The 14,739-nt window shown below is 39.4% G+C and overlaps 1 non-coding gene across 1 annotated transcript; it reads right to left on the bottom strand.

Annotated features, from left to right (window-relative positions):
* Positions 1 to 3,694: 3,694 nt before the first annotated feature.
* Positions 3,695 to 3,766, bottom strand: trnad-guc (transfer RNA aspartic acid (anticodon GUC)). Its single transcript has one exon. It is a non-coding gene; the product is annotated as a tRNA-Asp (tRNA).
* Between the last annotated feature and the right edge of the window lie 10,973 nt (positions 3,767 to 14,739).

Raw genomic sequence — 14,739 nt, 5'->3', positions numbered from 1 at the left:
AAAATGCTGAAAATGTACAACCCGAATTCCGGAAAAGTTGGGACGTTTTTTAAATTTTAATAAAAATGAAAACTAAAGGAATTTCAAATCACATGAGGCAATATTTTATTCACAATAGAACATAGATAACATAGCAAATGTTTAAACTGAGAAATTTTACACTTTTATCCACTTAATTAGCTCATTTAAAATTTAATGCCTGCTACAGGTCTCAAAAAAGTTGGCACGGGGGCAACAAATGGCTAAAAAAGCAAGCAGTTTTGAAAAGATTCAGCTGGGAGAACATCTAGTGATTAATTAAGTTAATTGATATCAGGTCTGTAACATGATTAGCTATAAAAGCTTTGTCTTAGAGAAGCAGAGTCTCTCAGAAGTAAAGATGGGCAGAGGCTCTCCAATCTGTGAAAGACTGCGTAAAAAAATTGTGGAAAACTTTAAAAACAATGTTCCTCAACGTCAAATTGCAAAGGCTTTGCAAATCTCATCATCTACAGTGCATAACATCATCAAAAGATTCAGAGAAACTGGAGAAATCTCTGTGCGTAAGGGACAAGGCCGGAGACCTTTATTGGATGCCCGTGGTCTTCGGGCTCTCAGACGACACTGCATCACTCATCGGCATGATTGTGTCAATGACATTACTAAATGGGTCCAGGAATACTTTCAGAAACCACTGTCGGTAAACACAATCCGCCGTGCCATCAGCAGATGCCAACTAAAGCTCTATCATGCAAAAAGGAAGCCATATGTGAACATGGTCCAGAAGCGCCGTCGTGTCCTGTGGGCCAAGGCTCATTTAAAATGGACTATTTCAAAGTGGAATAGTGTTTTATGGTCAGACGAGTCCAAATTTGGCATTCTTGTTGGAAATCACGGACGCCGTGTCCTCCGGGCTAAAGAGGAGGGAGACCTTCCAGCATGTTATCAGCGTTCGGTTCAAAAGCCAGCATCTCTGATGGTATGGGGGTGCATAAGTGCATACGGTATGGGCAGCTTGCATGTTTTGGAAGGCTCTGTGAATGCTGAAAGGTATATAAAGGTTTTAGAGCAACATATGCTTCCCTCCAAACAACGTCTATTTCAGGGAAGGCCTTGTTTATTTCAGCAGGACAATGCAAAACCACATACTGCAGCTATAACAACAGCATGGCTTCGTCGTAGAAGAGTCCGGGTGCTAACCTGGCCTGCCTGCAGTCCAGATCTTTCACCTATAGAGAACATTTGGCGCATCATTAAACGAAAAATACATCAAAGACGACCACGAACTCTTCAGCAGCTGGAAATCTATATAAGGCAAGAATGGGACCAAATTCCAACAGCAAAACTCCAGCAACTCATAGCCTCAATGCCCAGACGTCTTCAAACTGTTTTGAAAAGAAAAGGAGATGCTACACCATGGTAAACATGCCCCATCCCAACTATTTTGAGACCTGTAGCAGAAATCAAAATTGAAAATTGAATACTCTAATGAATAAAAAGTAAAAAAAAAAAAAAGAAACTATGTTTTTAAAATATAAATATTTTGTATATATTTTTTTTAATAAAATCAATACTTTTATTCAGCAAGGAAGTGTTAAATTGATAAAAAGTGATAGTAAAGAAAATATATTATTAGAATATTTTTTATTTTGAATAAATGCAGTTGTTTTTAACCTTTTATTGATCAAATATATGAGACAGCAGAACTGTTTCAACACTCATAATAAATCAGAATATTAGAATGATTTCTAAATGATCATGTGATCGACTGATGTTACATGTGACACTGAAGGCTGGAGGAACGATGCTGAAAATTCAGCTTTGCATCACAGGAATAAATTATTTTTTTAAAGTATATTCAAATAGAAAACTATTATTTTATGTTGTAATAATATTTCACAATATTACTGTTTTTTCTGTATTTTTGATCAAATAAATGCAGGCTTGATGAGCAGAAGAAACTTCTTTCAAAAACATTAAAAATAGTAATGTCTCCAAACTTTTGGTCTGTACTGTATATATATATATATATATATATGCACACACATACACACACATACATATATAAATCCCAGCTACTTTTTTGTTCACTGTGTTTGTGTTTGTGTTTGTGTGTGTGTGTGTGTGTGTGTGTGTGTGTGTGTGTGTGTGTGTGTGTGTGTGTGTGTGTGTGTGTGTGTGTGTGTGTGTGTGGTGTATGTTTCTTCCTCAGGGATCAATAAAAGTACTAAACTAACCCTAAAGCTGCCTTTATCTCTCTCTGAAGTGAAGCAGTATCTGAACACAGGAGTGTCAGCAGAGCGTGTGCTGTCAGACAGGAACACACTGTCCTGGCCTGCAGTTTAATTAGGCTTCAGAACATCGCCTTCACTGACAAACACTGCCCTCTTTATGAGATTTATCAATTATTCATCCATTATTCATCTGTGCTGTGCACCGTAAGGCTGAATGAACCACACGTCCATGTTCACGAAACAAAAATGAGCAAAACACAGAAAGAGAGAGAAACACAAGTATATAGATAAACTCAGGGTCGCTTTTTTGTTTAACCTTCTGTTTTTTAATTGACTCATGACACCAAACCTGTAGCAAGTCTAATGGTACATATCACCGGATAAAAAACTTATATGATTTTTAAATTAGATAATTTTTTTATTAAATTTGGACATTCTAATGCTGAGAAGCTGCTGACAAAAAAAAAAAAGCTAAGAAGGTTTTTTTTTTTGTGAAGTGACATGTGAGCTGCATCTGATTCAGATTAGTTGTCGATAGCATAAAGAATTAAAAAACATATCGTATTTGGAACCAAGGTAGACTTTTTGTTTGGTTTTCTAATTGTTTTCTGAGTGACATACACAAAACTCAAAAAACACAGCAAAGAGAGTCAAAAGCTAGGTAGTTAAAAAAAAATCATCTCATTTGGACACTCTTGCTGAGAAACTGCTGATAAAATAAAAAAAGCATGTGTGCTCAAGGGAAATTTCACTTATCTTTCGGATTTGACATGCAATATCTCAGGAAGGAAATAAGGATGTGTTCTGGTGAAGTTCCCTTACATGTGATCTGCATCTGGACCAAATTTTGTGGTGATAGTTAAAAATAATCAAAAGTTACAACATTTAGAACCAATTCTTTTAGTTTAGTGCCATCCATCTGCATGCATCCCTCGACTGGTTCATCACCTAGCACACGATCGGTAGAGCTTTCAAAACATTTACAATGACGTTAGAAATCAAGCATGTACGGTTCTGGTAACACTGGTTTGGTCTGAAGCTGCAGAGATGTCTTCAGTCTTCATAGAGAAAATCTCAGACTGCATGTTTAATAGTGAATACAATAATAATGAATAATAAGAAAAAAATGAGTGAGTGAAGTGACATTCAGCCAAGTATGGTGACCCATACTCAGAATTTGTGCTCTGCATTTAACCCATCCGAAATGCACACACACAGAGCAGTGAACATACACACACACACACTGTGAGCACACACCCGAAGCAGTGGGCAGCCATTTATGCTGCGGCGCCCGGGGAGCAGTTGGGGGTTCGATGCCTTGCTCAAGGACACCTAAGTCCTGGTATTGAAGGTGGAGAGAGAACTGTACATGCACTCCCCCCACCCACAATTCCTGCCAGCCCGGGACTCGAACTCACAACCTTTCGATTGGGAGTCCAACTCTCTAACCATTAGGCCACGACTTCCCCTAAGAGCTAGCTTTCCCCGTCGGGGAATCGAACCCCGGTCTTCCGCGTGACAGGCGGAGATACTGTCCACTATACTAACGAGGAGCTCAACACTTCACCAGTTTCAAACAGGATTAGGCTAAAACCACATGGCATTCATTACACAGCCAACTGAGCTTTGATGTAAAATATCATTTGTTAATGCCATGTGACAATAAACAAAACATTAAGCCTGGTCTAATCCTGTCTGCAGCAATAACCGTGTGTGAATATATCATAATGAATATGAAAATATACTAAATATAGTCTCTGATTACATTACAGTGCAGATGAAGATCAAAGCAGCACATAAATGTAAGACCCCTTCGGACTTATTATATTAGACTCGTGAGCATAGTTCTCATTCATGTCCATACCGTACTTCCCCGTGGAGATGGAGATTATGTAATGTGGCTTTTAGGAGCTCATGCACTTGTTGGTTCACTGAAAGCACATGAATTATTTACATGCAGCGCAGCATCTTAAACGCCGGCAGGGCTTCAGTGCGCTGCTTCATTCCTGCTCAGATAACATCACTCACACACTAATAACCCCTCGCAAAATATGCAAGATGTTAAGAACTCAAACGAAATAAGAGGGATGGTTTAAAAAAAAAAGCATTTCATTTTTATTTAGTACTGTCCTGAATAAGCTGTTACATGTCAGATGGAAAACAGCAGCCTGAACATTCTGCCTAATATCTCCTTTCGTGCTCCACAGAAGAAAATGTTAGACAGCATGACACGAGGATGAGTGAACTCTTCTGTCTACCAGACTGGTGTGTCATTTCCAGTGTAAATAATTGATTTCAGTGTTGCATTTGAGCCAGAGAAATGAAACGAAATGACTGATGATCATCTCAGACGCACAGCATATGCTAATATGAGAGCTTCAGCTTCAGATGCTTATATAAGATTTAATGTGCATCTGCTGTGAGACACCGCCATATTCACACCCTTTCATCTGAGATGTGAAAACTCAATCAGGCCCTTCACAAACCTGCTCTTTCCATGCCGTATCCCTCCATCTCACGTTCCAGCCAGCTGCAGAAGAAGAATGAATACTAATCCGGTCTGAGCCCATTAGGAGGAATGATTTGAGATGTGAGTCCAGCGCTGTGATCCCTGTCCACAGACAACACCATTCACAAACACTCCTCAGACTCATTTCTGTGGTGGAAGGCAGTCATGGCGTGGATGGGTTTTTATATATCGGATGGCACGCAGCACGTGCCGAACGGATGAGGATTACTGAGGGCAAGCGTCAGGAAATCTGTCTGCTGCTGCATGTGACACATCTGCCTCACACACACACACTCACACACTCAGATGCATGCTCAAATATTAATCGTTTCTCCTCGTAAGAGTCAGGAGCCCACATCACCTACAGTAGGCAGTGTTTGCTAGCATGTACACAGAGCTTATATGCAACTTGAATATCTGCTCATCTTCAGAAACCGTGAATACAACTGCACAATGTAAAGAAGAACAAGTTTTTAAGGCTTTTTTTTAAGGCTTTTGCCTTAGAAAATATGCCTACTAAGGCAAAAGCATATGAGAACTGAGAAAATTGACTAATTTTCACATACAGTGCTTTTACAGACATTCTAACAATTAAAGGGACAGTTCACACAAAAATGAACATTCTGACATCATTTCACAACTGTATAAATACAAAAGAAGATATTTTGAAGAATGCTAGTAACAGAACAGTTGATGGTAGAGTATGGGTGTAGAAATGCTGTAGAAGTGAATTGGTGCCATCGGCTGTTACCATGATTTTTCAAAATATGTTTTGTGTTGGCAACCAAACAGTTGACATTGACTTTCATAGTATGGTGGGGGAGGGGGGGGGGGAACTATAGAAGTCAATGGATTCCGGCAACCATCATTTTTGGTTGAAGTTTCCCTTTAAGTCATATTCAAGTGTACTGTAATTTCCAAGTCAGCTTTATGTGTTAAATATACTGTACTAGTATAAATGCACTTCTACTTCTTGGAAGTAATTTGGTACACTTTTTAGTTTATTAATGTATACTTTTTGGGGTAGTTTAAATGTAATAGTAGTAAACATAAAGTAGTACACAAACCATTTTTAAGTATACTAATATCTACAGTATGTATTAGTAGTATGTGTGCTATTTCAATACTTCTTGAGAATAAATTGGCCCACTTTTTAGTTTATAGAAGTATACTTTTAAAGTGTGTCAGTAAATGTTGAGTTCACATCTATAGTTTACTGTGCATCCAAGTGTTTCTTTAGTATTGTAGTAAATATACTATTATGAGTGAGCTTCAGGTATAATGTTAGTTTACTAGTTATGTATTTCTAGCTGACCTTGTTTATGATGGGACACTGACAAAATAATCAGTAAACTACTAGTTAATAGTTTTATATTGCAATTATGCTTGTAGTTTATTATTTATATCCATACTTATAACATTAACTTACAAACTTACTACATATACTTGGTAAAATACTTGAACTGTAAGGGCATTACAAATTGCAGCCTCAGCTATTTTGAAACTATTTGTAAAATCGTGCTTGTGTTCATATAATTTCATCGCTGTTCCTCTATTCGTGACAAACACAGCAGAGTCATGTCTGCTTTCTCCTGATCTCAGCAAAAGCACCATCAGCGCTTCCTTCCTCCTCTGATGACTAAAGTCTGGATGGCAGTGATGTAAAGGCACTCACTAGCTGCTTCACACACAAGGTTGCCATCTTTTGAGAAAATGGCAAATATGCAATGGACATGCACTTGAATTTCTTTGAAAAAAATTTTAACTGTATGTTGGTGATTGATGTAACGGAATTGATAGCAATGAAAGCTGGTGACCTGAACCACTTAACTAGCAGGTTAATTCACTCAAACGCATCATATGTGAGATTAATCAACATAGATCTGCACAATGAAGCACACACAAGTTTGTGCTCGTCTGAATGGGCAACTCATGTTGTGAGTAAAATGCATAAAATGTATCATTTCGTCTTACTAATCAAGCATTGCACATTGACATGCATTCTGTGACAGAGCAGCATTCATCCATCCATCAGCTATTCGTCCATCTATCCATCCTTCTATTTATCTGTCTATCCATGCATCCACAGTACGGTGATCTGTGGTCCCGCAGGGATCTGGAGAAGTGATGGCCGAGGTGCCCAAGAAGTGTAATCACACTAATGATCACTAATCCAGCCCCAGAGATACAGACATGAGGTCATTCCCTCTGTCTAGCTGCTGTTATGGAGGCCAAGTGGAGCTAATGAGGGCTAACTGGAGCTCACTATCACTGCTGAGTGATATGCTGATATGAAAGGTCTGGTAAAAACAGTGAACTACGCCTGCCTGACACTCACACAGTGTGAAAACGACACTGGCTGGCCCACATTCAAGCATTTGCAAGATAATTAATTCATCTCAACAAGCAGAATCATCAGTACAGAAAGTCACAATAGTTTAGCTGAGCAACCAGTTAAGAATCTGTTTGCAGTTTTGTAAAAGCACACAACATCAGATTCTGTTAAAGCGTTTGCCCATGTTCCTGACCGTGAATACTGGTGAGTGTGGTTTCTCATCCTGACCCCTGGGTTTAAGCCGAATGGCTAGCTTCAGCTCGGAGCTGCCACGCACACGTTATGAAAATAACCTCATAAACGAGGATTACACCAAAGCAGCAGCTCAGTCACTGATTCAAGATAAGAGTAGAGAAAGAACTTGACTCTCCTCTACATTTTAGTTTTACCGTATCTTATGTAAGTATCTTATGTTAAATATACTGCTGAGCAATAATATTAATTTCTACTATGTTAGATATTATTCAATATTAATTACATTTCACAATGATTTGATTTGAAATCCAATCCACCCATTCATCAATTCACGAGTTCACGCTTACATACAGTACAGACCAAAAGTTTGGACACACCTTCTCATTCAAAGAGTTTTCTTTATTTTCATGACTATCTAAATTTTAGATTCACACTGAAGGCATCAAAACTATGAATTAACACATGTGGAATTATATATGGAATTATATACATAACAAAAAAGTGTGAAACAACTGAAAATATGTCATATTGTAGGTTCTTCAAAGTAGCCACCTTTTGCTTTGATTACTGCTTTGCACACTCTTGGCTTTCTCTTGATGAGCTTCAAGAGGTAGTCACCTGAAATGGTCTTCCAACAGTCTTGAAGGAGTTCCCCGAGAGATGCTTAGCACTTGTTGGCCCTTTTGCCTTCTGTCTGCGGTCCAGCTCACCCCTAAACCATCTGGATTGGGTTCAGGTCCGGTGACTGTGGAGGCCAGGTCAGGCGCAGCACCCCATCCCTCTCCTTCTTGGTCAAATAGCCCTTGATGCCTTCAGTGTGACTCTACAATTTTCATAGTCATGAAAATAAAGAAAACTCTTTGAATGAGAAGGTGTGTCCAACCTTTTGGTCTGTACTGTATAATCAACTGAAGTATGGAATGCGTATTTGTCGTGCTGTCTGGGGAAGGGCTCTGAGCTCGGGAATGGCCCGAACCTAGAGTACCCCCCTTCCCCATCTAGTTGTAAAGTGAACTCGAAGTGAGGAGATGGGGTTATGGAGGAGAGATGCTGATAAACTGTCAATGGATAGAGGTAAGTCAGCAGTATTTATACTGTGCTATTGATTACTAGATTGTGGTCCATCAGTGATGATTAGGCTAAGTATCTGACATGCTCCTCCCGAACCTTGTTAATAAAAAAAATCATTTCACGAGTTCACGCTTACATATAATTAGCTGAGGTATGGAATGCGTATTTGGAATGCTGTCCGGGGAAGGGCTCTGAGCTCGGGAATGGCCCGAACATAGCGTACCCCACAAAAAGCAATTGAACAAAAGGACAGCCGCCAGATTAAGAATGCCCCCCCAAAAATAGCATTTTTCAGCTGGTTGGCAGGCCAGAAGGGCCTACGTACTCCGGTGGGAGCGACTTAAGTGTTGGAAGGGTAGGCCCTACCGGCTGCAGGTACTGGACTACTGGTTGGGGTGCCCTGTCGGTAGGGCTCGTTGTATAGCCTGATCATGATGGCTCAAATTGTCTTGACTTAAATAGGTCATGGTTGTCTAGCAAGGTTGTCTAGCCAGGAGGCTCTTGCCGGCATCTGGTGGGAGCTCAAAACTCATGGAACCAATTGGGTAAGTCTCGCCGACCTTAAAAGGGGAAGTTGAGGTTGTTTAGCTGTGAGGCTCTTGTTGACATATTATGGGAGCACACGGCATCAAACGGGTAAGCCTTCTGGCCATAAAACATGAAAAGGTAAAGTTTTCTAGCCAGGAAGCTAGAAAGAAGTCTCGCCGAGCATAAAAGGGGAAGTTAAAGGGTACATAACATACACTGGTTAACCTAATCTCATGTTAATCTTGAGTACCTATAGTGTAGTACTGCATCCTTCATATATCCAAAAAGTCTTTAGTTTTAACATATTTATAAAAGAAAAATACAGCTTTCCGATTCTTTCCGAAAAAAGCTTCTGGAGGCGTGCCGCAAGTGGAGCTATAATACTGATGTTTCATGTTGTTTCCATTAACATATATTCACTTATGTGCTGATTTCCAACAAAATACAGAAATCTCATGCAATTGTACTTACATGAATGGGGTCTTTTATCACAGGAACGGCTCCATGTTTTAATAGCAAACGATGTGCAAATCCAGCGTCGACTTGGGCCTTGTTTATAAAACATTCGTCACTCAAATTACCAGAACACACAAACGCACTTGATACACTCGGTTGCTGCATCGGAAAAACAAACTGCATCCACTGTTCATGTAACACTGGGTTCTTGGGGAAGCTGAACACGATAAACATTCCCTCACATCCAAAAATGCACTTATTTGGAGGCATTCTCGAACAAATCCTGTGTAGCGCTGCCGACGATTTTGAAGCACGTTAATGTGCGCGGTCTCGCTCTCCTCTGGTATATGTGTGCGCGGATGTGCTTTTCCGGGAGAAATGCTCATATAAGGACTTCTGTTCTCATCCACGTCATTAGATCCACGATCGAAAAAAAAAACAGCCAAAACTTGTACAAAACCCGGAAGTAAGATTTTCGGCACAGAAGTTCTCAGTCATTCTTCTAAATTATCTTTTAAAACTTTGGCCATGTTTAGCATGAGAATCCATCTCTTTAACACTTGTGATTAACTCTGAATACACGAAACACCATTGTACCCCCCCCCCCCTTTAAGTTTATTTAGCTGTGAGGCTCTTGTCGACGTACGATGGGAGCATACAGCATCGAACGGGTAAGCCTTGCTGGCCGTAAAATAGAGAAGGTAAGGTTGTCTAGCCGGGCGGCTCTTGCCAGCATTCTGTGGGAGCTCAATACTCACGGCACCAGATGGGTAAGTCTCGCCGATCGTAAAAGGGAACGTTATGGTTGTTTAGCTGAGAGGCTCTCACCGACCTTCCTGGCCATAAAATAGAAAAGGTAAGGTTGCTTAGTCGGACGGAAAGGCCGAGAATGCTTGACCGGGAGGGCTCTTGCAGGGAATTCAATACTCACTGTATCAGATGGGTGAGCCTTGCCAGTAGCTGAAGAAATATTTACTCTGCTGGGAGCACTTTTGCAGCACCTGACAGGGGGTTCAATTCTCAGAGTGATTTGAGTTATCTAAGGGGGATGCTATGAGGATAACTTTGTGTAGTTGATTAGCAAATCCAATAAGATGCTTCTGATAACATCAGGAAATCTTGGTTCGGCTTGCATTTGAAGTTAAGCGTACGACAAAATAGAATTTCCTGTGTCAGTGTACCCCAAATAAGAGCCATGAATCTGGATGCATGGGCATAGCTTGGAAGCTGAGGTGATGTCAACTTTGCCAGCCAAGAGCTAAGACCCAAGATTGTTTTTTTTGTTGTATGATCATTGTTCTACAGTTGGGAGAGAAAATTCATGACACATAATGGCAAAATGTGCAAACCGAATACTGATAAACCGTCAATGGATAAGGGGTAAGTCAGCGGTATTTATACTGTGGTATTGATTGATTGTGGTCCACCGGTGTTGATTAGGCTAAGTATCTGAAGAGCTCCTCCCGAACCTTGTTTATTAAAACATCATTTCATCCACCTACCTACCCACCCATTTATCCATTTACTTATCCATCCATCCATCTATTCAACCATGAATCCACCATCCATCCAACTGCCCACCCACCCATTCATCCATCTACTTATTTATCCATCCAGCCATCCATCTATTTAACCGTGAATAAAAACCATACATACAACTACCCACCCAACCATTCATCCATTTACTTATCCATCCATCCATTCATCCAGTAGGGTTGGGTACCGAAACCCGGTACCAATATGGCACCGGTACCTATGGAATCAGTATGCACAGAACTGAATAAGAACGCAGATTCCGGTGCCTCATTTCGGTGCCTCTTAAATGTCAGAGTGATCGATTTAAATATTTGATCTGGTTCTCCGAATATATAGTCAAGAAACATGGGTGTCGCTAGGTTTTTTTAGTGGGACAGTAGCATTTAGCTCCATAAACTGTACTCAAATTTGCGATCACCTCAGAATCAGCCTTTCAGCGTGCTCTTCAATCCGCAGACCGCGGCGTAGCAGCGCGAGGGGACTCAAACAGAAACGGAGGACACAAGGTGTGTGTTTATCGTTAGATTGTTAGAATATCTGTATCTGTGCAGTTTTTTCTCATAAGTACAATTTACAAAAGGTCACGAGGGAGCAATCGGTTTCCCATCTACTGTAAAGTTTTCGCTGCGTTCATCATCACAGCGCAGTTGTTTCCTCCAACGACAATCTAGCCCTTAACACATATGAACGCATACTTTAATTACACTTATTTAAATATGCTTAATCTAAATATACATACTTTATACATACACCACTGTGCAAACTGTGCTTGTGCATTCAACAATCTCACTAGATTATTATTAAAATTAATAGCAAAATTAATGTGTGAAAATGTAAACTGATATTTCCTACTGACATACTAAAGCAAAAGATATAAATAACTGGCTTAAAACCCTTTTTTTGGGTGAAAATACTAATGTGCCTAAGACTGTACTTTACAAACGACATTGTTGCTACTTTATAAAGAATGATCATACAGTCATTCGCAGAACTGATTAAAGACAGTGACAGACAGCACTTATTTGAACTAAATATCAGAGTGACTGACAGAGATACAGTAGAAACATTATGTGTGGTTTTGTATTAAATAATGACCCAGATCGTAAAATACATTTACTAGGCTTAGAGTAAGGGAAGCTTGGGAAATGAGAGCATCCAAAGAGCGTGTGAATGCTATGGATTTATTTTGAATCTTTTTAATGTTATAATTTCTTAATTTATTTTTAATGTTTATATTTTATTGTATAAAACCCAATTGATACCCAACCCTACCATCCATCCATTCATCTATTTAACCATGAATTCAATCATACATCCAACTAACCACCCACCCATTTATCCATCTACTTATCCATCCATCCATCCATCCATCAATCCATCTATTCAACCATGAATCCACCCATCTAACTATGAATCCATCCATCCATCCAGCCAACAACCTAACCCACCCATTCATCCATCTATTCAACTATGAATCCAATCATCCATCAATCTATTTAACTATGAATCCTTCCTTCCATCAAACCACCAACCCATTCATCTATTTACTTATCCATCTATTCAACTATAAATCCATTCACCCACCCATCTATTCATCCATCCACCCACCCATCTATTCATCCATCCAACCATTCATCTATTCACCAATCCAGCCATCCACTGACCTGTTATTCCTCCATTTATTCATCCATCCATTATCCATCCACCAATCCATCCATCTATTGGACCAACTATCCATCTATTATACATCCATCCCCCAATTATCCACTATCCATCCATCTATTCAACCATGAATCCATGCATGTGTCCATCTGTCTATTTAACTATTATCCATCATCCATCTATCTATCCATCTATTCAACAATCCACCCATCTATTATCAATCCATCTATGCATACATCCACTTATTTGAAAAAGCTGGCTGCATAAAACCAAACTAACTAGCTGATAACTTGTCCTAGCAGATGACTGAGTAAACACTATGTGATAATCCTGCAGTGGTTAGTGCTTACCAACATCCTCCTTCAGCAGATCAGTTATGAATACTAATTGTTATGTCTCGCCATTAACTTTCATGAGCAAAGCTGATGGTTTCAGATGGTTCCGGTGGCTCTGCTGAAGAACTGTTTACTTTCACAGTTGCATGTGTTTTACAAGGGCTCTGAATAACACACAAAACCTCAGTCTGGGTTTTGTGAACTGGTTATGAATGCACAGAACAAGACAATAACATTGAACTGTGTCAGCAGAATCCCTCGTTATATATTTACAGATAGATATCACTCCTGAACATACCCACAATCCCACAGGCCTGTGCTGTAAAACCTGATAATACCTGACTGGCTGCATGTGGATGGGAATTTTTTTTTAACCATTATGCTAGATATAATGCAAAACAGTGTTACTATTTTGCCATGTTAGCCTTTCACATTCCAACTACACTGACATTTGTTCAGTCTCAATAATATCAAACATATTATACAGAAAGTAAAAACATACAGGTACACCAAATAAGAAAAAAAGGATAGGAAAAAAAGAAAAAACACATTATATAATAGAAGAAAAAATTATAGAGAAGAGGGTAACCATGTGGTGACAACTTATGTGATTTTGTGTGAGTATCTGTAGTAGAAGACGCAAAGAAAGTATAATAATCTGGATAAAGTCTGTGATCTTTTGTGATTCCCTGAAAATATATTGTTCATTAAATCAGGTGACCACAGTGTTTGTTGTGTTTTTCACATTGTGAGAGTAGTATAAAAAGAAAAACAAGAACCCACATCACAGTGATTGTCCATACAATATGAGCACTTGAAACAAAAGCAATTAGTATTAACAAACAATAACAATAACAAAAGTAACAGTATTTGAAACAACAATGATGTGGAAACTTGGCAAAATGTAGTTTTAACCTTATATATTTGAGGGGCAGGGACATACATTTCTAAACCTACAGTACTCATTATAAAGTACAGTAAGTACCTTGATTATTTTTCTTTAAATGTGTTATATGTTCACGTGTTATTGACGGCATATACAATTTTTTATTTTATTTTATTTTATTTTATTTCAAAAACTGTTTTACTAACAAAAACAAAGAAGATAATCCAACAGCTTCATTAAATAGGCAGGTTAAATGCACATGATCATGAAGGAATTAACAGAATAGGTTACACAGTAAAATCAGTGATACATCTAAACAGAAAGTAAACTAACGCAGTGGGAGGGTGCAAACATGATTATGAGAGGAAGGAAGGAGGTCTAGGACACCCAGGCAGAAGAGCCCAAGTTGGTGCTGGTGGTCCTTAGCAGAACCGTCAAAGGGATGAGCCTTGGTGGTGAGGCCAGGTGAAACCAAGTGGTTGACTGACCGAGGAGGAGCCCAGAAAGGTGGATGTCCAGGTGGAGCCAAAGAGACAAAGACAAAGGTTCACACTGCTGGTCTGGAGGGCTGCAGCAGACTTAGGTGGAGCCGGTGAGAGCAAAAGCGATCGAAGAGACCAAGGTAAGAGACCTGTTATGCTGATGATACTCAGCTCTATATTTCTTTGCGGCCCGGTGAAACACACCAATTTGAAAAATTAATGGAATGCATAGTCGATATAAAAACTGAATGAGGAGTAATTTCTTACTGCTAAATTAGAGGTGTTAATTATAGAACCAAAAAACTCTGCATGTAATAACCTAGAACACTGTTACTACCTAAATTACGGCCTATGCTCTCAATGTCAAATGCAGAAATGTTAATTCAAGCGTTCATGACCTCAAGGTTAGATTATTGTAATGCTTTATTGGGTGGTTGTTCTGCACGCTTAATAACAAACTACAGCTAGTCCAAGAACAAGAACCAGGAAGTATGACCATATTAGCCCGGTCCTGTCAACACTGCACTGGCT

Source organism: Carassius carassius, chromosome 44 (assembly GCF_963082965.1).
Source record: "Carassius carassius chromosome 44, fCarCar2.1, whole genome shotgun sequence".
Classification (NCBI taxonomy): Eukaryota; Metazoa; Chordata; class Actinopteri; order Cypriniformes; family Cyprinidae; genus Carassius; species Carassius carassius.
Note: the sequence above shows the minus strand (reverse complement) of the source record. Positions and strands in the feature narration are given on the sequence as shown.